The 22472-nt window shown below is 29.3% G+C and overlaps 1 pseudogene; it reads right to left on the reverse strand.

Annotated features, from left to right (window-relative positions):
• Positions 1-18688: 18688 nt before the first annotated feature.
• Positions 18689-21551, reverse strand: LOC142326935 (uncharacterized; annotated as a pseudogene).
• Between the last annotated feature and the right edge of the window lie 921 nt (positions 21552-22472).

The raw sequence follows: 22472 nt of genomic DNA on the forward strand, positions 1-22472 counted from the left end.
TTCCTCAAAAAAAAGGGGAAAAATGCTCATTTATTACTTAATTGAGGAATTTTCCGAGGTTGTTACTCATGAGAAATTCATTCTGAAGGTCTGTCATTCTTGATAACATATCTGCGGACCATTCCAAGCAAATAAAAAAATCAGCCCGATTAGTCCAGTAGAACGTCTGGACAGACTGGAAATCGGTTTTGACCACGCAATCTGAAAACCTATTTCCAGTCCTCCGGCGTTCTACTGGACGGATTAGGCTGATTTTTTTTATTCTGCTCAGAATGATTAACACATATGTCATCAAGCGTCATCAGACCCAAACTTGAATCTCTTCTGAGAATTACTCATAAAAATCGTTATTTATTCCTTAACTAAGAATTTCCGAGGTTATTACTCACAGAAAAATTACTTTGAAGGTCTGTCGATGCTTGCTGATACATCTGCGGGCTATCAGAGCAGAATAAAAAAAAATCAGCCCTATCCGTCTAGTAGAACGTCTGGATGGACTGCAAATTGGTTTTGAGCATGCATTTTACCTGTAATAGCAAAGAAAAGTGGAAATCAAGGGGTTTGGTGGTGAGGCGTGTTATGAATGGAATATGTTATAATGGTTTTTAGCAGATTTTTTTAAAAATGTATAACATTACTTTGTAATAATAATGCCGCGGGGCAGCAAGGAGACACTAGTTTGTATAATAAAACTGGATAATGCACATTCATAATTAAGTGAGGTAAAACATGTTTTACACTGGGTTTAAGATAAATAAAGCGATTAAGTAAGATATATGTTGATGATATCATTATTCATCATATAGTTATAACTCCTTAGGATGTCCCTATCATATCCTTTTCCTCTCTCCACTGTTGCCAGCTAAACTGTTGGTATTTGATAATTTCCATTTTATTTTAGTTTGTCTTAATTTTTTATATTTTCTTGTCTCCTTATTTGCACTTACTGATCCTTTTAGCGTTCTTTTAATTAATTCTTATCCTGTTCCCTGACAATTAGCTTTTCTTCTCTAAATTTTTCTGGTTAAATTTCTATTCTCGTACACCCGCCTCATTACATTTTCATTTTTCACCCCATCTACCCATTTAATCTTTTTCATTCTCTTCCATGTGCACATATATAATGCTTCCAGCCTTTAATTTTCTCCTTTTCATAGTATCCTTGCTTTCTCATCAATACAGAATTACATTTCAAAAGTAAAATTTTGCAAGAGGTTTCTTCAAGTTGAACTTCATCTACGACTTTTTTAATTTGTGCAATTTTCCTGTAAGTATGTTCTTAGATATTTATTAGTTTTTGTTTTTTTAACGTAATTTTCATTCTGTATTCTGTCTAAGGTTTCCTAATTTTGAACTCTCCTCTTAAATTCACTATCTGTTCTGAAAATTTTGCATAATTTATATTCTTTAGATTGATCATTTCATATTTTTTTCTAAAGCAGTTTTGTTAACATCGTTGATGGTAATACCGTGCACAAGGATTTACGTACAAGGTTAAATACTTCATTCACACGACTGCGCGTATAGTAGGACACATATCATATATATCGGACAAAGAAATCATCCTACACAAAAAATAAATATTCATCAATATTTTACAACTTAATATGTTTCTCCTCACAAGATCAGTACCGAGGTAATACAACAAAATATTCACATGTTTTATATTTATAATATTTAAAATGTTCCGTATATTGTAATTTCAAACGTTTAACATGGTGTTTTGTTTTTTAGTGTGTTATAGTTGTATACGTCAATTTGTTTTAAATCTGTTATGCAATATAGTAACATAAATGCCTGGAATTTTTTTTTGTATTTATAGAAACTGTAAAGGGAAGTTACAGTAGTGTACGGCGTTACGTAATTATTGACAAGAATTGTCGGATGCATTAAAGAGGGAGGGTGACCTATAATTAAAGTTTAAAGGTAGCGTTAAGTAATCTGTGTAACAATAAGATAAATTAAAAAAAAAATTATATCTTATCCATATCTTTCCTTTTGATGTTATCTAGTTCTGCCTAATATGAAACAAATTCTGCTCTAACGTCTTAGCAGAATTTCTTTATTGAATTCATATTTGGTATTTTCTAAGATCTTTTTAATACATTGAATGCCTCAATGTCTTTCATTATAATGACAAGAAAGCAAGACCGTTCTCATTATAATGACAAGAAAGCAAGACCGTTCAGTCGTAGATACGTGCTGAATTTGTGTAAGACAGAGGAAGAGTGAGGGAACCGTTGACTACTACATAAATAGCACTTCTTAACGACAGTTGGAACACTTTTAATTAAAAAACGATTTTTTAATCGTTCTCCAATCTTGTGGTATGTACGCTCAATCTCATATGATTCAGCAGTACTTTAGTGCACGACAAAATAATAAGGGAATTTAGAATCGTATGTATTTATGTAATTATTCTCAGATTCTGCAAGACTCAGGTTTAATCTGGTAAATGCATAGTTTTCGCTAATTGGATTTAAACTCTCTTTTTAACGTTTTTTATATTACTGAAGTTTAATTAATTAATGGTTTAGGTTTAAAATTAATCAGCTTGAAACACCATGACAAGACACGCTTTGGTCATACCGCCTGTTATAACGTAGAGGGCATAACAGGATTAAAAAATAAGTAAATATTAAAAGAAAAAGAAGAAAAACACTTAAAAAGGTTTGCATTTCTCTTTCTTTCTCACCTAAATGATGGATTTTGACATTAATTATTAAATGCAAACAATGAAAATAAAGCAAAGGATTTCAACCAGCAGTAGAAACACTAAAGCATAGCTGTCATGAGTGAGTAGAATTTGCGTACAGGAATATTACGCCGATCTTAATGAAAATGGTGGTGCGTAAAAATCAAAACTGTAGCTTTTCTAAAAATTAAAAATTGTATAATTTTTAGTGAGGATTTGTAATTCTGTATTTATTTTATTGCTCTCAAAATGTATACACTAAGCTTAATTAGCTATTTGTTTACACTTCGAAGTTTTTTCGTCTAGTTAAATTATTACTGTTCTGAAAATATAGATAACTGTACGAATACATTTGTATGAATAAAAATACAAATTCTTGTTCATAAATCTTCTAATCGTGTAATCTAATTTCGTCGGTTGTAAATAAAACTGTACGTTTCATTTAAAATTACCGAAATTAATGACTTTATTAAATCAAAATTATGAAATTTTAACATTAAATAATTTCAATTTAAACACTAATAACACAATAAAAGTAATTTAATACAATATTGTAATTTTATTATTCATCACGGCTAATAAAAACAATTGGCATTTTAATTGTTTATATTGTAAAGAAACACTATAGACTAAATCTGAATGTACAGCCACCTTATTGTTTTATTAATTTATATATTCTTAATGATTAGAATTCTTTATTTTGATATGTATGCATATTAGTAAGGTTATATTAGTAAATTATATATATGTATGTATGTATGTATTAGTAAGGTTATAAGTAATTTTAATTAATAGCTTTTCAAACATATTATCATAACATAATTAATCCATACACCTGTAACTTAAATAGTTATTTCTTTTTATAAGTTTTTTCATCCATTTACAATAAGAAAGTGTTAGATGAATTTTTGTAGCGTGTGAAAAGTATCAGGGCTGTTTGGGATTCCAAATCAAAACTCACTATTTTTATTATTATAGTGACTTCAAATATGGGATCTTCTTACTGAAACGGGTAACCTAGCAAACTTGCTGCTCACCCAATTGTAGTTTTTCTTCTATATGTATGTGGTAATTGTAGATCAATTCAACATAGCACTATGTATAGAAATTTATACACTGCTCAATATTAAAATATAAATATTAATTATAAACATTTTTAATTAATTAAATATAAAGATTTTACTAAACTTTCTTGAAGATTTAAAAAGACGCTAAATAACACAAAACATTTCTTATGTCATAATCTCATTCCTTTATTACAGAAATTTGTATTTAAGAGTATAGTTAGCAGCAATTTGCTTGATTAAATCTCCTTACATTAATGTCTATGAAAAAGAAGTTACTGCAGCTTCACTTCTTAACGGTATAAGAGAAACGACTAAGTAGACCTTATGCGTATGATAACTTGCGATTAAACATCAAAATAGGAAAATTTTAGATTTTTTTTTAGAATGATTATATTTTTATATATTTAATTATTCCATTTCTTTAATAATCATCAATTTTAGTACGTTGGTTACATATTCTTACAAATTCCACTGACTATAAATGAAAATCTTTACGAAACAGCTACCTGTTCATTTGGGTAAATTCAGTTAATGGCGGTTGATGAAATCGTTGCTCGATTTGTCTAAATATTACAACCCTATTCTTTTCAACAATATTCAGTTACTTGTCCATCCCTTACGCATGATTTATAAAAGTTATTATAAGATCGTCTTCTGAAAATGAAATAAATATTATTAACGCATAAACCCGTATACTGTCCAATAAAAACTATGATAAAGAAAAGGTATAACATCCATAAAAACCTGGATTTATCCAGCTATTTAACTGACTACAAAAGATAAAACGCAATAATGGACCCTTCACAGGTTTACCGATAGAAAGTAGGTTAGTAATCCAGCAAGCTGAAGAGTTTAATAAGTATTGAAAACCAATAAGCTCGTCCATATAAAAACCTTTTTGTTTCTTAATAGTGTGTGAAAAGACAATTAAAAAGTAATGGAGGGGTCAGAACAAGTTTTGAACCGAAACTATGAAATTGAAATAGTTTTAATGACGTGTAACATCATTATCTTCTTTACAAAGATATGAAGATCATAAAATATTCCTCATTACTCAAATTATTCTCCTTTCAAGAAGAAAATATTTCTTTTGGTATCCATAAACCAATTTATCATTGAGTAATGGTAGTGCGAGTAGTAATTTATGAACACGATTATAAACCAACCGGGTTCGACTAGTGGTGAACTCTTCTTCCCAAATCACCTCATTTGGAAGTAGATAGTTCCAGCGTTCAAGTCCTAGTAAAGTTATTTTTACACGGATTTGAATACTAGATCTTGGTGTTCTTTAATGGTTAGGTTTCAATTAACCACACATCACAGGAATGGTTGACCTGAGAATGTACAAAACTACACTTCATTTACACACATACATATCATCCTCATTCATCCTTTGAAGTATTATATGAAAGGTAATTATCCGAGGCTAAACAGGAAAAGAAAGAAGAACACGATTATAAGCGAAGCAATAATGATAATTAAAAAACATTCCCATAGAACTTCGACATTTATAAATATACATGAAGGTGTTATTACTGTACATTACTCATTTTAAAAGATTAATTAAATAATTCTAAGAATTATTATTATTATTCTAAAAATATCAACGAATGTTATCTTTGTCTTACCTTTGTTTAAAATAAAATTTCCTAGAAAATAATATCCATCTTTATCAAAGTAGACATCAGAACCAACTATTCGTACATAATAGAAATAGACAGTGAAATACTTCGACACATTACAAAGGGCCTTATTGTTTATTACATTGTATTTTTTAATAGATTACTAGACCATTTATAAAGTCTCCACGAATTTTTTTAGAAATTGGCGGGAACCTCCCGCGTGCGGTCAGTGTAGCTGCCTCCCGACTGAAAATTAGTCACGACTATCTTGCCTGTCAACTTCGCTGCATACATGTGCTGCCGTCTCCTAAGACGCTGTGTGGTTGCAGGACGATGAATGGTCATCATCTGAGAGATTGACCGGCACTTAACCGCACTTAGCCGGAAGAGAGTCCGAAGTTCACAGAAGCCCTCTTTATTGGTCAGCGCGTCGCCAAATGACTCAACAGCCAAGGGCGGGCTTTGGCTAGTAAATAATTTTTTATTTACGTAAGTTTTATGTAAGTTTTTATTACAAATATTATTTAAAAATCCCTGATTTACTATTTTCAGTACATTTCTAATGTTCACTGGTTTATCATTTTTATGGGTTGCAAATTCTTCTTATTCTCAAATATTTTTTTTTGTTTTTTCTTTCAAAACGGATTTCTTTCTCGCTACTTATTTTTTTATTCAGTATAGTATCTTTTTAACCAGAGATAAACATTAAAAATTAAAAAACAAGACTTTCAAATAAAATATTGATTTTTATAAAATTGTGGCGCAAATCAGACCAGTGGCGGTGCGCCACGTGGGTGCACACGGCTCCCCTCCACGACTCTCTTCCGCTAGAAGCAGTCAGTTGTCAATTAATTTATAGATTATTTCATTTAATTTCTATTTTTGATACAAATAAATCGATACTAAAAAAATACTATCGATTACCCATTTAGAATCTTATATATAATTTTATTTTGGCTTTTTAGTTACAATTAAACATACATATTTGTATAGCTTATGACACTCCCCTGACGTAAAGATTCCAACGCAGGTTCATACATATAAATCGGTTTGGCCGTTGTGCTACTACAGTTGAACAAACACACACACATACTTACACCCTAAAAACATTACACTCCTTTTTAAGCAGACGAGTAAAAAAAGCTAAAATTTTATAAAAAGATACTTATTTCTGAAATTTTACCGGACCGTTTTATCGATTTTTAACGGTATAAAAGAAACTACTATGTAAACCTTATGCAATGACAACTTGCGATTATACTTGCAAGTTATCACATACCTGTGATTCTACGTCAAAACTGAAAAATTTATATTTTTTATCTTTTGAATGATTAATTATTCATAAATTTAATTACTCTATTTCTTACTTCGACATCTTTTCTTGACTATTTTTTTCTTAAATTTTTAAACTGCCATTTTTCTTGTAAATCTACCGGAGATCTAACCATATTTCTTAAACATAAGATAATGATTATAATAAATAACATAAGATAATAATAAACATAAGATCAACTTCCTGTACAAAGATTTCACAGCCATTTAGTGTCAAACCCCGATTTTGCCGTAATCTTTCTTAAAATTGGAAATGGGGTATTTTGTTATTATTTATAAAATTAAATTCCCTTTATAAACTTTATACATCTACGAATAATAAATTTCTTTCATTTCAGCAGAAGCCACATTCCAGCCAATCCAGTATTTACTCAAAAGTCAATCACATAGTCGTTTTTTTACTACCACAGTAGAAATAAATCTTTCAAAAATTATTGTGCATGAAGAAAACTTTTTATATTTATATATATATGTATATATATAACTAATTTGTAAATGACTACATAATGTAAATAATACTTGATAAGAAAGAGTAACAACCAGCAAATATTTTAAGGCCCCCAAAAAAAACATATTAGACGTACTTTCCAAAGAGGTTTTTTAAACGCCAAATTAATATATCAAAAATTGAATTTTCACAACTTTTTTCGCTACGTATATAATTCATTAAATTTAATTCCTTTTTTAATGATGAAGTTGAAAATTTTTACCTTTATGAACTTAAATATTTATTTATTTACCTATCAGAAAAATAGTAACAATTAAAAAAAAAATTGGATTCTTTAATGTAATAAGAATTTAAAGTTTTGCAAAAAAAGAAAAGAATACGAAACAGACGGAAGGAGATCCACGTTCTCGTTTCTTAGAAGAATTATCATTCTACAAACGCTTCCGTATCTTGGATTTTAATGAAAAACAGTTATCAACAACTTTTCTAGAACCCTTTGTATTTTTATGTGCAATATAATTTATTGCTAGTCTTCATGAAGTTCTTTTATACCATTTCGTATATTTATTATTTTTCAGTAGAATATTTATATGGATTTAAACAGCTTATACTTTATAATTAATTTTTTAATTCGTAGCTCCACATTAATAAAAGTTTAACCACGGTTTCCCATGATCGGTCCAGAAACAAATTTGAAGGTAGTTTTATGCGTAATTTATTTGCACATCTATCCACTCTTCACATGATAAATAATATTTAACTATAAGCATATCTGAGAAAGATATTTATTTTGTTACATTAATTAAACAAAACTTTAGATTTGTTAATGGACTGGCTAGCTGTATACTAATAATTAAAAACTTTGAGTTTTTAACCCGTAACAATCTTTCAAATGAACCATAGAATTTTAGGATATAGAATACTATTATATATTTTTTTGGAGATACTGAATATGATTTGTTTTTTTTTTATAAAACGAAACTATTTTATACATAAAAAAAATTAGGGATTGGCTAAATTAACCGCAGTATGAATTTGATTATCAGTTCATATGTTTATTAATACTGTACTAGTATGGAGATTGGTTTTAGATGTTGCCATGTATGACTTAAAAAATATTTTTCACGTAAGTAATTTCTAACCGTGACTACCACATTATACGAAAAATAAATTTTGTTTTACTAAACTGTTTGTGACATTTTGAAAAGAAATAGTCGGTAATAACAAAAAAGGAACGTATTAAACAAAGGAAATGACCTTCAGAATAAACCTACGTACAATTTATTCAATTAGAAATTCAGTTAAATGGGTCGTATAATTTTTACTTCCTCCACGCGTTGCTTAAGACAAGATTTTTATGTTAGTTTATTGTACGATAAGTTCATAATAACTACCACGTAGTAATAATAATAAAATAAATATATATATATCCCCTTACTCTCTATAATTGATGTTATTTATATGCTATAAATTTTGTTTATCAACTAATTAAAAAAAAAAGTTATATAACTTTTCTTATTTCTGGAGACATACATGTTTTTTGTTATTAATTTTTTGTTATGATTGTTTCTTCTAACATATACATTTAATTTAGGTTTTAATATCTCATTATTGAAATTCTAAAGAATAAACGTATTGCGTGTACTTTCAAAAAGGTGTTTTTTTTTTTTTGTATATATTAAATCAGTAATAAGAATAACATATTACATTCACCTTGATAATGCTCATTTAAAAATAATAGCAATAATAATAATCAACATGCAAGTCGATAGGTTGAAACAATAAACAAATATACAAAACTGGAATTTAAAGGAGACCACTTTAATTTTAAAAGACATGTATAACTTAAATTATCATCAAATTCAAACCCTTTGTTGAATTCGAATTGGACTCTCCCACCACACTTTGCAACATTATTTATTATTATTTTCTTTTTTAAATATCATAATCCCACTTATTATTTCACAAAATTTTATGATTGTAAGTTAATTCGTTCCTAACAAATAAAATTAACACTAATGTACATCTATTTTGTAACCAAGATTTCGTTATTTTTCGACTAAGATCCTTAAAAACTATGAAAAATATAAGAATCCATGAGTTAATTTTTGTGGCCAGTTTTAATAATCTCCTCTTGAAAGGAAAAAAATAAAAGGAGAACTTACATTTGGTAAGACCGATTTAGTAAAATTACAACGTCAATTGTTCAGCTAAAAATAGGATGACTACATTATCAGAAAAGTTTATTATTAATCGTAATCTTTAATGTGATTTTCTTGGAACTTTGAACGAACCAACAAAAAATGTTTTATATATATATATATAAAGACACTCCAGGCCCCTTGGGGCTAACCCACCGGATTGGTCTAGTGGTGAACGCGTCTTCGCAAATCAGCTGATTTTGAAATCGAGAGTTCCAATCTTTACTAAGATTTGAACGTATTTATATGATTAATAAGATTTGAATGTAAAAATTACATAAAAAATGGGGTTATTGGATATTTTTTGCAAATCATTACATTTAAGATCAAACTAGTTCATCCAACCATAACCCGTTGGGTTGGTCTAGTGGTGAACGCGTCTTCCCAAATGAGCTCATTTCGAATTCGAGAGTTCCAGCGTTCAAGTCTTAGTAAAGTAATTTATTTTTATACGGATTTGAATACTAGATCCGTGGATACCGGTGTTCTTTGGTGGTTGGGTTTCGATTAACTACACATCTCAGAAATGGTCGACTTCAGATTGTACAAGACTACACTTCGCTTACATTCATATATATCCTCATTCGTCCTCTGAAGTAATACCTGACGGTGATTCCCGGAGGCTAGACAGGGAAAATAGACCCTTTAGGGCTAAGAAATCTCATGGTTGATAATTTTTATAAACAACATCTCAGCAAATTTTAGTCAACATTTCGTTAAAAAATTATTAACACAGATTGATTAACGATGAGTGGCTTTGATACTTCTTTATAGCAAATTTTTTTTGTAAAATACCTGAAATTATTTCTTACTTTCAATTTTTATAAAAAATGAGAGAATTAGCGATATTTTGTAATATAATCTCCTTATCCTTCAAGTATTGATTTCTGGTAATTAAGTTCATCCTAATGAAAAATTTAAACCTCGACTGACCGATTTATTAACGCCCAGCAAAAAGTACTGAAAATTTATTGATGAAAATTTGTATAAATTTTCTTCTTACAGTGTAAGTAAACACTAAAAAAGAATTTTTGAAATTCCGAGTTTAAAGGGTTAAAAATGGAGTAAGAAATTTTCTATTTTTTAAATATTAACTTGATTTTTGATGCGTGTAATCTTCATATAAATATTTAAAAACCAATGTCTATACTTTCGGAAATTCGGTCTAAAAACTTTTGAAGAAAGTTAAAATTTTCGAACAGTGATTTCAAATTTGTTCCCAATTTCCGACTACACTAAACGAGATATTCACTCGATTTGGGCTTGCAAATACTTTTCAGATTAAAATCTAAAAACCGTATTTGGGTTTTTTGAATTTTAATATTTTAAGGGGGTAAAAAAACATAAATCGTTTTTTACATATTAAATATTTACCTTTTCTACAGCTTCTGAATCAATCTTTATAAGATTTGGTAAAACCTTAATGGTAATTTATGCCTGTAATTCGAATTATATATTTCGCGAGTGAAGCCACGATGGAAAATTTGAAAACTAATTAGTTAGTGCGTTCTGTTGCCACATCAGAGCAATCAAACTCTTTTTCTGAAGAAATTACGTACAATACACTGGTAGTTTTGATAAATTGAACAGAGTTAATTTTTGTTTATCACTATTCTTTTCACAACCATGAGTTTAATGAACACAGGGGCTTAAATATCACCTGACCGCGACGGGAATCGCAAGTAACAATATAGCGCGGACAAATCCGCGACGACGAAGCTAATAAATATTTTGTTTTAAAACTATTCATAAATTTTAATTGATACATACTCGTAGACAAAATTTACTTTTCATGTCTGCATTTTTTCTCCACCCTATTGTAATTTTACCACTAAAATAACGAAATTCTCTCGCTTATGGTATAATTTTCATTGTCCTTTTTATAATACAACCAATCAGAGAATTTCACTGAATAAAGGGAAAAATCACAAAAATATTTTATCAAAACTCGTACCTACTGTCTGTAAGAAATTGCATAAATCTTGGCTTTGGAAATTACGGTATATAAACTCAATAAAAACAGGAAATGGGTATATTTAAAATAATCTTAGTATATATATCTTAACTAAAATGATATTAGTGAATAAAAGTACCTCATTCATTGGTAATGAGGAGATAACCTACTGTACATGACAACACAAATTGGAACGCCTTCTGGTCTGGTACTAATATTTGTAGACTGCAACACTAAATGCTACTACAGTCATTATCTGGTTATCAGTATAATTGTTAATTAAAAATTATTTTATTTATTAACAATAAATTTATTTTTACCATTCAGTAGAACTGTATTAAAAATCTATTTATTTTACCAACGTTTTTAATAAGTTCATACGCTTATCTATATAATTTTTACGTAAGTAATATTCTAAAATATACGATTTTAAGAATTTAATTCAAAACTTTAATGAGAAAAATATCTTTATTTGAAAATCGATTGCACTAAACATGTAATATAAAAAATAAATAAATAAATTTAAAAAAAAACAAAATAAATTGAAAGTAATAACAAGACTATTTTCACTTTACTGTACTGTAAAGCAATACTGTACTGGCTTGCAATAGACAAAGCACAAAGTGCGTTGTTTATAAGCACTATAAACTTAACTGAGTTGTTCATATTAGAAAAAGCTTTTGTCACCGGAAAGCAATAGAATATAGCGGTTAAAAATCCTTGTTCAAGTTTAAGAGAACATCTTAAGTACTGCTTAAAAAGACAGCGTAATTTATTATACATAAGTTAAAAAGAAGGATAGCTTGACATATTAGAAAAGTACATCATGATAGCCTGACAAGGAATTATTGGGAGGGTGGATTTATATTAAAAGTGTAAATGGAAGACAACATAACACATAACAAGCCTAAACAGAAGGGTTAAAAATAAACGCCAATTTATACGCTTATTTTCATTTATAAAACGTTAAACAAAAAAGATATACGCACGCAATTTCTTGTACTAGTAATTTAACAATCCATCACAAAATTATTTTGTTCATCTCATACATTGACGTATGCGTGTGTGAATGAGTATGAGCTCGCGCGCGCTTGTATATGTATGTATGTACTAGTGATAATCATGTTTAATTTATGAATAAAAATAGCAAAAAAAAAATATATATATATATATATATATATATATATATATATTCTGTATAAAGGAAGCAGATGCCATGATGTACTGTAAAACCGGAAGTGGCGCGTGGCTTACAGGAAGTTACAGCTCCGCTCGGGAGGCGGTAAATATATAGCAGACCTATAGTTAAGTACAAACACATATAAATACGACAGGGAAGAAACAACGCTTATGAGTTCATTGCAACTTAACTCGCTCGTACGGAACAACTACTTCACTACACGAATAATAAAATATAAAATTTAATAACATATAAATAATACATTTAAAAAACTACGTTAATTTTATCTTTTATTGTAGTTATAAAAATATAAAAACAAGTAGTCTCAAAGTAATTAAATCTTTGGACTAAATGGTTTTGACATAATAATGAAAGACTATTTAAAGATTGAATTAATAACTGTAATTTATGACAGAAAGAATAACAATTTTCAATAAGAGACTGATATGACTGATGATAATTGAGTTATTTTCATAAATCATTACAAACGTAATAACCCCCGTCAGAATTATCTGAAGAACCAGTATGAAACTGTAGATTATTTAATATAATATTCCAGAAGTCCCCGCATAAATACTGCAGCTTTCTTATTTAATTCCTAGATATAGGCAAGTGCTTCCGCTGTTCGTAAACCGAATGTATTTATAGTTTGTTATACCCCTATCTATGATTGTCTAGGTTAAGATGACTTGCTAATTAGAACCCAACAACAGAACGGAAGTTGAGCCATTAACACTAAAATATCCTTGAACTATCTGTTTTCCTCACCGCAATACAAATATTGAACCTTGCGCGCACACACACATACACACATAATGGTAAATAGTAAAATTTAAAACAGAAAATTAGATATAAGTATGAGCTGAAGGTAAATGTTAAGTGGGTTATCGAGATTTAGTATTATTATATTATTCTTTGTCTTAATAATAACAAAAATATGCTAACAAAATTTTCAATGCTATTATTTTGCATAATCAACCGTAATGTTATATTGATTTTAATAAAATTTCAATTTTTTTTTCGTTGAATTTTTTAATTATATCCATACTACATGATCAATTTACCTATATAAATAGAAGATATTTTACATGTTTTTTTTCGAAAATTTACCTGACATTACCCGATATTCTGTGTTATTGTTATTATTAGGTAGTCAGCCTTCTTTATGTATAATTGTATTTTTCTGACATTGGAAGACAAGCAATATTTCTTTACGATGTTCTAAGTCCTATCAAAGATAAATTTGATTGTCGAATCTATGATAATACGGCTATTAGTCAAAGACAGTTAACTGCAATCTGACGAAGCCTAATTACTTCCTTTTTACGAAGTAAAGGAAGTATTGTGATTGCGAAAAATTTCGGTTTTTTAGATTTCAACAGAAATATCCATTTTGACTATCCCTGAATCCATTTTGACTAGTTTCAGCGTGACATCTTTTTTTTTCTTTCTTTTTTCTGTTTAGCCTCCGGTAACTACCGTTTTAGATAATACTTCAGAGGATGAATGAGGATGATATGTATGAGTGTAAATGAAGTGTAGTCTTGTACATTCTCAGTTCGACCAATCCTGAGATGTGTGGTTAATTGAAACCCAACCACCACCAAAGAACACCGGTATCCACGATCTAGCATTCAAATCCATGTAAAAATAACTGGCTTTACTAGGACTTGAACGCTGTAACTCTCGGCTTCCAAATCAGCTGATTTGGGAAGACGCGTTCACCACTAGACCAACCCGATGGGTCTCGGCGTGACATCTGTACGAAAGTATGTATTTATCTCGCATAACTAAAAACGATTAGCCATAGAATGTTGAAATTTTGGATTTAGGACTGTTGTAACATCTAGTTGTGCACCTTCCCTTTTGATTGCAATCGACTAAACCAAAAGTGTCCAAAAAAGCCCAATATCCAAAATATTTGGATTTTGAACTTTTTCTTAACTGCAGTAATAAGCCCTCATTGAGAGCTTTTCAACGATATCGTCATAAGTGGTACTTATTTTCATTGTTTCCAGAGTTATAGCCAAATAAAATTTTAATTAATGAAATATTTGCATCTTACAAGGGGAAGGCACATCGGTTGCAATGCGACTTCATTCCTTCTTTTTTTATAAATATATTGATTTATTAATAATGATTAACCTCTGATTGTAAAAAAATTCTTACAATAAATAACCAATAATAACAATAAAAAAATTTTTTAAATAGGAAAAAATCAGAAGTTATTAGTGGAATAACATTTTATCTACTTTTAAAAATGTGTATATGAAATTTAATAGGCTTACAAGGAAGTCATGTGGTGTCCGTATCAATTTTTCTTTAAAACATCGACATCTAAGGTCATTATCCCAAAAATTGTAAAAATATGTTGTTACACGAATAAATGAAAAATTGTTTCTTTTGTTTTTAACCTTGGAAATTTTTGGACCTTTCTTTTTATCTAATTATTTTCAAATAGTTTACTTCCTGAGAGTTCTAAGTGATTGTTTTAGGTTGTTAAGAGCTGATTTTGAGTGATGGTTAAGGGCTTAAAATAAAGAAATTTGAAGATATTCAGTTTAACGTCCAATTTATATCATTTGATATAAATTTTAATTTATTACGGATTTTTTAATTCGATATTTATTTATGTTATTAGATTGTTATTTGTTCTGTAACAGCAACACTAATTTTAAACTTTATAAAATACCTGGATATCATGCCACTAAAACTATTTCTAGAGGTTTACCTTGAAAAGTGAATATTATGTTGAAATATCAAATTTATATTACTATAACATTTTAGCATGTAAACAGTGTTAACAGATTAACTTCTACTGAATGGGAATAAAATCCAGTTGCCGTAACCTGAGCTGTATTTTAGACTAAATAATACGACCAGTTAGTTTGTTCCAGTTTTTAACCGTAGCTTTAAAGCGGTTCATTTTAATAAATCGATTTAAACAAAAGGTTTGCTTATTGGCCCGGTCTTCCACTTTCTTTACAGAAATTTTATCTTATCTATTTATCTATAACAGGTGCGTAGAATCAACCCGTAATATAAGTTATGGTCTCTTTTGGCGGTAAGTGTAGAGAAATTTATTGTATCATAAATTTTAAAAATAATCATAATTCATATATGAATATTTAATAATTCAATAAATAAATATTTCTTGATGGTTCGTATATTTTATACGCCTGTTGATTTATTTTTTTTATTCACGCTAAAACAATCTGATTGACCTAGGCAGATGTAGCTTCGGTGTATCCATTACACGGTTAAGCCCCCTTTCTCATTCAATAAGTATCTGTCAGTTGCGTTATACTATTGACAAAAACTTTAAAGCGTAAACTCATTTCACAATTAAGGTAAAAAAATTATAAATGATTCCATCTCCCTAATCACACATCCGTTAAAAAAGAAATTATTTCATTTCTAAAAATTTTCTTAAAAAAAACAAGTTTTCACCTTATTTTAACCCTACATGACCGTATTCTCGAGTAAAGCATGCAAGAATGATTCTAAAAATATCTTCAATTGCTTACTTAATAACTACTTTTGGCTAATTTTTTTCCTGCAGTTTGGAAATTTTTGTTCCAATCATTTTACTCATATCGGCTTATTTTTTTTTAAATAAAAGCTCTTTCAATAAGAAATGATCATTTAAAAATTAAGATCTTTTTTATTAAGTACATAAGAAAATTCGTGTAGTACCTATTTTAAAAGTAGTACTTTTTTGAAAATAAAAACGGGATAAACTATTTTACATACGCACACAGTTTGTCGTACCTTCTCAAGAATTTTATCGTTTGGCATTTCTGATTTCTGAGTAGAAGTTTCTCAATAACAGTTAGCATAGTTAAAAAATTATTTTTACTGTGCTTTTCTCTCTGCATCACCAGTAATGCGCTAAAAAATTTCCTAATACCAGAACATTTAATTTTGTATTGCATCAGACCGCAAGAATGTAATTTACAACCATAGGTGGCTGGCTATATATGATAGTGTATTGAATAATGCACATTCATTTCATTGTTTACATTGATAAAAAGCAAAACTTATCTTTTTCATATCAATATTTTATTTTTTTCGTTAATTAGATTTTTAGCGACTTATTTTGTTGCTGTTTTCCTAAGGATATTCATTCAAAAGCGAGGACAATTTTTGCGGTGTCTGATCTTTATAATTTAAGTTATATTTTTATCGGCTTTAATTTAGAACCAATTTTATGTGAAAGGGCAATTTATAAACAGTTAAAGGTTTCTTTTCTTTAGTTCTACCTCATTTTATTAATATATAATAAAACTATATTGCATCGGATTATAGACGATTGATTGGGAAATAATGTATCGTCTATCGATTTTTTTTATGTAGTATCTTGAGCAGATTGGTGAAGAGATTTTTAACGAAATTCAGTAAGCTCTAACTGCAAATATCCACAAGAAAAGAATCGCTGCATTCAAAAAAATAAAACATGCGGTATACTCGCATTCAGATAACAATTGTCCTAATAAATATTAAATGGAAGGGTTTGCAATAAGGCTGATGTAATCCGAACATGGTTCGGATTCATGGTTTCACTACTTGTGTTTCCTTGGGAATATGGAAATAAAGACGATTTCTTTCTTTTGTACTAAATTATTGTCTCGGTTTTAGGTACTACAGTATTATGAAAGAAAACATAATAAAAATTCTCACGGTTGACTTGGCAAATATGATTATGCAATTCTAATTTTATGTAAAACGGTAAATTGCTCGATGATATATTATCAACGAATGAAGGGATTTTAAAACAAAGTATTTTTTAATCTTTAAAAAAAATGAAAACGTTAAGTTTTTAAATGTTAAAGAGATAAAATTCTAGACTTTGATATATGTATGAAACAGTGAAATCATTGACATATTTTTATAATTAATGAGTTTATAAAAATATCGTGCAGGCGTACGTTTATTTATGCATTATTGAAATGCTAAACTTAAGTAGCCAGGTTATGTTTGAATGTGTTGTGTGTGTTATATGTTGTATTCAAGATTATGTGTGCGTGTATAGAACGGAGAAATTCCTTGAATGACAATTATATAGTGAATGCATACCACTCTTTAGCATTTACCAAACCTTTCAGAGTTAACGGGTTTTCCGTTGCAGCAGCCATTCTAGATTGATCCCCCGGCATTCCATTCTTATACACTGCCCACTTATTGATTTAATAATGATTGGTTAAGAATATTAAAATAAATAATATTAATAATAATCTTTCAAAATTTTATTTACAAATTAAATTTTGTTCAATAGCTTTTAACACTATAATATTTTTGTAAAAATCACTTAATTAAAAATACTTATAATTATTTGACTTAATTTTCATAAAATTTTATTATAATAAGACTTTTTATATAGTATGATGGAATATTAATAATTAAAACAACTCTTTTTTCTCAAAAGAAACCAATAAAAATTTAATAACTGAAAAACTGTTATTATACCTTTTCATAAAATAAAAAATCTAATAAAATATAATAATATCTATTTTTTAACAAATTAAATTGTTAGCTGGACCTCCGAGAATAAGTCTGTAAAATTTCGCAGATTTATAAACATTTATAAATAGAGACTGGATTGTATCCAACAATAAAAGCTTGAAATATGCATAAAAAATGTATATCAAGTATGAAAAAGTGTCAAAATATGCAACTTTAAATAATAAAAAAATAGTATTTTTTAGTTTTTTTATTTCAAAATCAGCATACAATTAGTAAGTAGTTGAATAACATATCGATAATTAACAATTATTTAACATTTATTTACTTTTGTAAACGTAAACAATCAGGTATTGTACCAAATGTTCGCTACTAAGATTTTGTCTTCGATCAGTCAAAATATTTTTAAGTGGAAAAGTATCGCTCCACATCCACTGAAGTAACTGGGCAATATTTTAATTTGGGAGCTATGTTAGCACTTATTGTTTCTGGCAAAAGTTCACCCGTCCCATTAATAAAACTATCAATTTGACACAAAGGTTCAAAGGCTGGGTTATTGTTAAAACGTTTTCAAATTTTTTTTAAAGAATACACGGGAATACCCCGGGCAATGCGGAGTTCATTTGACGGATTTTATTCATTAACTGAATAGATTCAGTCAACGTCAAACCTTGAGTTTCAAGCTTTTTAATACTCGAAGGTATGTGGGAAAATAAGTGCTAATCACAGCTAGGGTTTTTTAATACTAGAATCGTTAAATGCTTCATTGGACTGACAAACTGCCATAGCTTCTGCACTATCGAAGTCGTTTACTACACCTTTGATGGCCTCGAAATGTTCATTGTAAAACCGTGCAGCTTCAATCCACGTTCCCCATCGAGTTACCACTGGTTCGGGAGGTAAAGGCAGATTTGGCAGTTTTTCTTTATTGGCCTTATTGCGAGCAGGCGCCTTAAGAAACACTTTCTTTGTTGATGAAACCAGTTTATTTACATTCCCAAACGTGGATCGTACTTCGACGAGTCGATTCACTCCGTGAGTAAAGCACGTCACATGAATCAAATTCGGATAAAATACTTGAAGAGCTTTGGCTGCATTGATCATATAGGGAGCAGCATCTGAGAGAAATATAAACAGTCTTTCATCTGCAGAAGATTCAGGAAATATTTTTTTAATAACCTCATTCACAAATCTGGTGATCGTAGAATGATTTGTCTATTCAAGGTGTTTGCAGGCCACCAAATAGGAAGAAGAGGGCTCTTATTTTAATGCACCGACAATTAAATTCGCAATGTAACGGCCATAAATGTCGGTAGTTTCGTCAGCTGAAATCCAAATAATGTTGTCCTTGAATTCATTGCTTATTTCTTCCAGAATATGCAGGTAAATTGTTGGTGTGTAATTTTTACGCAATGTTGATTCATCTGGTATATTTTAATTCAAGCAATATTTTTGCAAAAAATCTTTGAAGGTAGGATTTGTAAGTTTGTGAAGAGTAATATTACTTATAAACAATGCTTCACATAAATCTATGCTAAGTGTTTTTTTGTTTACCTTTGGAAGAGAATCTACTACTTGCCGCTGTTACAAGTTGTTGTGGGCCTTTCTTTTGCAATCCTACGATATGAAGACGCATCTTGACATGATGGTCTATTTGAAACTTTTTTGTGCACGAAATATTTTTCTCGTAAACTCGATAATATAAAACATTTCCGTCGTATGTAAATATTCCAGGATAGTTTGCTATCCACGAAAACACTTTTTTTTTCTGGAGGCATGGTACACATTAGACTTTACACAAACAACCAAAACACTAAACTGATGCAATTAACGCGTTAACAATAAAATGCGTAATTTAATTGCCTAGTGAGAGGAATACTGCAGTAGGCATGCGTGACGCAGAACGGTATCGTCCGTCCTTCTCTTGCGTGAGTTTGTGTTTTACTTGGCCTCATAATAATATTACCCTAGCAAAACAATAGACGCGCGGCTGCTAAGTGCGCTGTAAGAACCGTGCGGTTAATAGGTTTGGCCGGCTGCAACGTAAGACTTCATTTTTTTGGTAGTTACCCACCGAAAAAAATTGTAAATAAAGCGATAATATGTATCATTACTAGATTTTAAGGAAAATATGCAATAACCGGTGAGAATGGGCTTAATATGCAAATGTATATAATCCGGTCTCTATTTATAAACAATTTTCATTTATAAACAAACAGACAAGCAAAATAGTCAAATCAAAACGTATTTCTAGATTAGTGATATAATTAATGATTTCGGTGGCAAAAAGGTAAAATTTAATTGTTTCAACCGGAATATACAAGAATTGATTTCCGGTAAACAGATAGATTGATTTCATACCCTATAAAATGTTCGTTCATTGTGCCCAACTGTAAGCGTGCTATTTATTCGCTAATAAGAAAACAAAAATTGTTGAATCTGAAGAATATTAGAAGACAGACGAAATGTTGAACCCATCAGTGAGATCACAAACTAGATTCATAACTAATTTTAATTTTCTTCTTTATCTAGTAAATATGATTTAAAAAATTATATTAGGATATTTTTCAATGGTATTGAAGAATAAAGTATCCGACTTTCATTACATTTATCACGTAAGTAGGCTTACAGATCACATAGAGTATGCAATTTACGGCAAAAAAAGATATTTCTTTCGAACGGATATTCTTGTATATATATTTCGAATTTAAAAAAAGTTTCAGCCCTGTTTTGTAAGTGACCTACGTGTTTGTAATTTTTTCTAAGAAAATGATTTTTTCGAGTTACATAGAAAAATTTAAATACGGTTATGCATTCTTTTTTTTCCTAGTCAGTTAATAGGTTTGATTCAGTTTTACATTCCTTGTCTATTATGCTTCTAAGTCTTTTAATTCAATTTATTTGATACATCCTACATTTAATATATTTACAATTTTATTTAACGTAATTTTATTTTTCCTCTTCGGTTTCTGTCTTCTATTTTCTAAATTAATTAACTCTGTCTGTTTTTACTTAACCTTTATATCAATGAACATATTTCCTTCCAGTAAAAATTCATACAGACTTCTTTTCTCATCAGTTTATCCTAACTTTCATTTTACTTGGTCAAACCATCCAATTATCAACAAAACCACTTTTCAGAAGCCTGTAAGTCGATTTGTGTTATAATTAATTGTGATTAGGCGTTACGAATAAAACCAAAGAACTTGAAAGGAATTTCATAATTTTATGTAAATTATTGTCGTTTAAATTCATCATTAGAAGTTGAAAATAGATCAAGAAGAGAATCAATTACAACTTAGAAATTTTCGTTTGTTTGTTTGTTTACGCATGTCTTTTGAGCTGTATGAATGGGAGGATATTGTTTAGCATGACTCGATATACATTTATTCGATTTACAGAGTGTTCTTTCGATTTACAATTTATACAATAAATTGCTATTTTTTAGAGCGATATTTATAGCTCTGTTACTGAGATCGGTTAGTACATCATGTCATTGATACGACAATCTTAAAATTCTTCTTAAAGTTTTTGGATTAAAACTTCCAACCTGAAATTCTTCAGGGTGAACAGTTTTAGCAATAAGATCCATTCTCCCTAATAATGAAACTAGCATTTAAAAAATTAAGAAGATGTTTAAAGATTATATTAAATTTCGTGGATCCGCGCTATATTAACTGTGAATCAGTAAGTGAATGAAAAACAATTATCAAAGCCGTCACTTGAGAATGAGTGGAAGATTTCCGCTGAGAATAAAAGTGCTGTCTAATTACTGACTGGATAAATATAATGGGATTACGCTGCTTCTATTTGCGAAATCTTCCATGCAATAAACTATGATTTCTTTAATACGAAACCGAAAACCAAACCTGTAGATAGGTTTTAGAGTGAAAATAAATATCGATTCGATCTCATTTACGACTTATTCCAATTTAAATTCACATTTAGTTACAGTTTCTCAATAACAAAAATAAAATTAGTATTCAATGGTTCATTTCCCAGTCTTATTTTAAGGTTACAAGAAAGTTTGTTTTAACTATTTACTAATGATAATCCTGAAAAATTGAGCTTATGATATAATTAATCTATAACACCTAATCTGCTTTGAATTTTTAATTAATTTCGAATCTATTTTCCTGTAGAATCATACAAATTTTTAGCTGGTAAAAATTTTTTGAATCTTTTGAATTTTTTGAAGTTTTTTAAAACTGTAATGTTATTATAATAGATCGGTACCTGAAAGGGACTAGTAGCCTTTACGGTAGTGTGGAAACCACTTGACTGACTCAACTCCAGTAACAAAATATAAAGATTAATATTTACATTTAGAAGAATTCTATACCGTGCTACAGAAAAATATTTTGAAAAACATATTTATCATTCACTTCTCTTTAGATTTCTTACAGTGATTGCAATGACATGTTCCCTTTAAATGAGACGTAATAATCCTTTTGTCTAATCAACGGGGTGGGACTACACATCTACCAAAATTGCAAGAAACGTGATGGTCATC

This window comes from Lycorma delicatula, chromosome 6, assembly GCF_047948215.1.
Source record: "Lycorma delicatula isolate Av1 chromosome 6, ASM4794821v1, whole genome shotgun sequence".
NCBI lineage: Eukaryota > Metazoa > Arthropoda > Insecta > Hemiptera > Fulgoridae > Lycorma > Lycorma delicatula.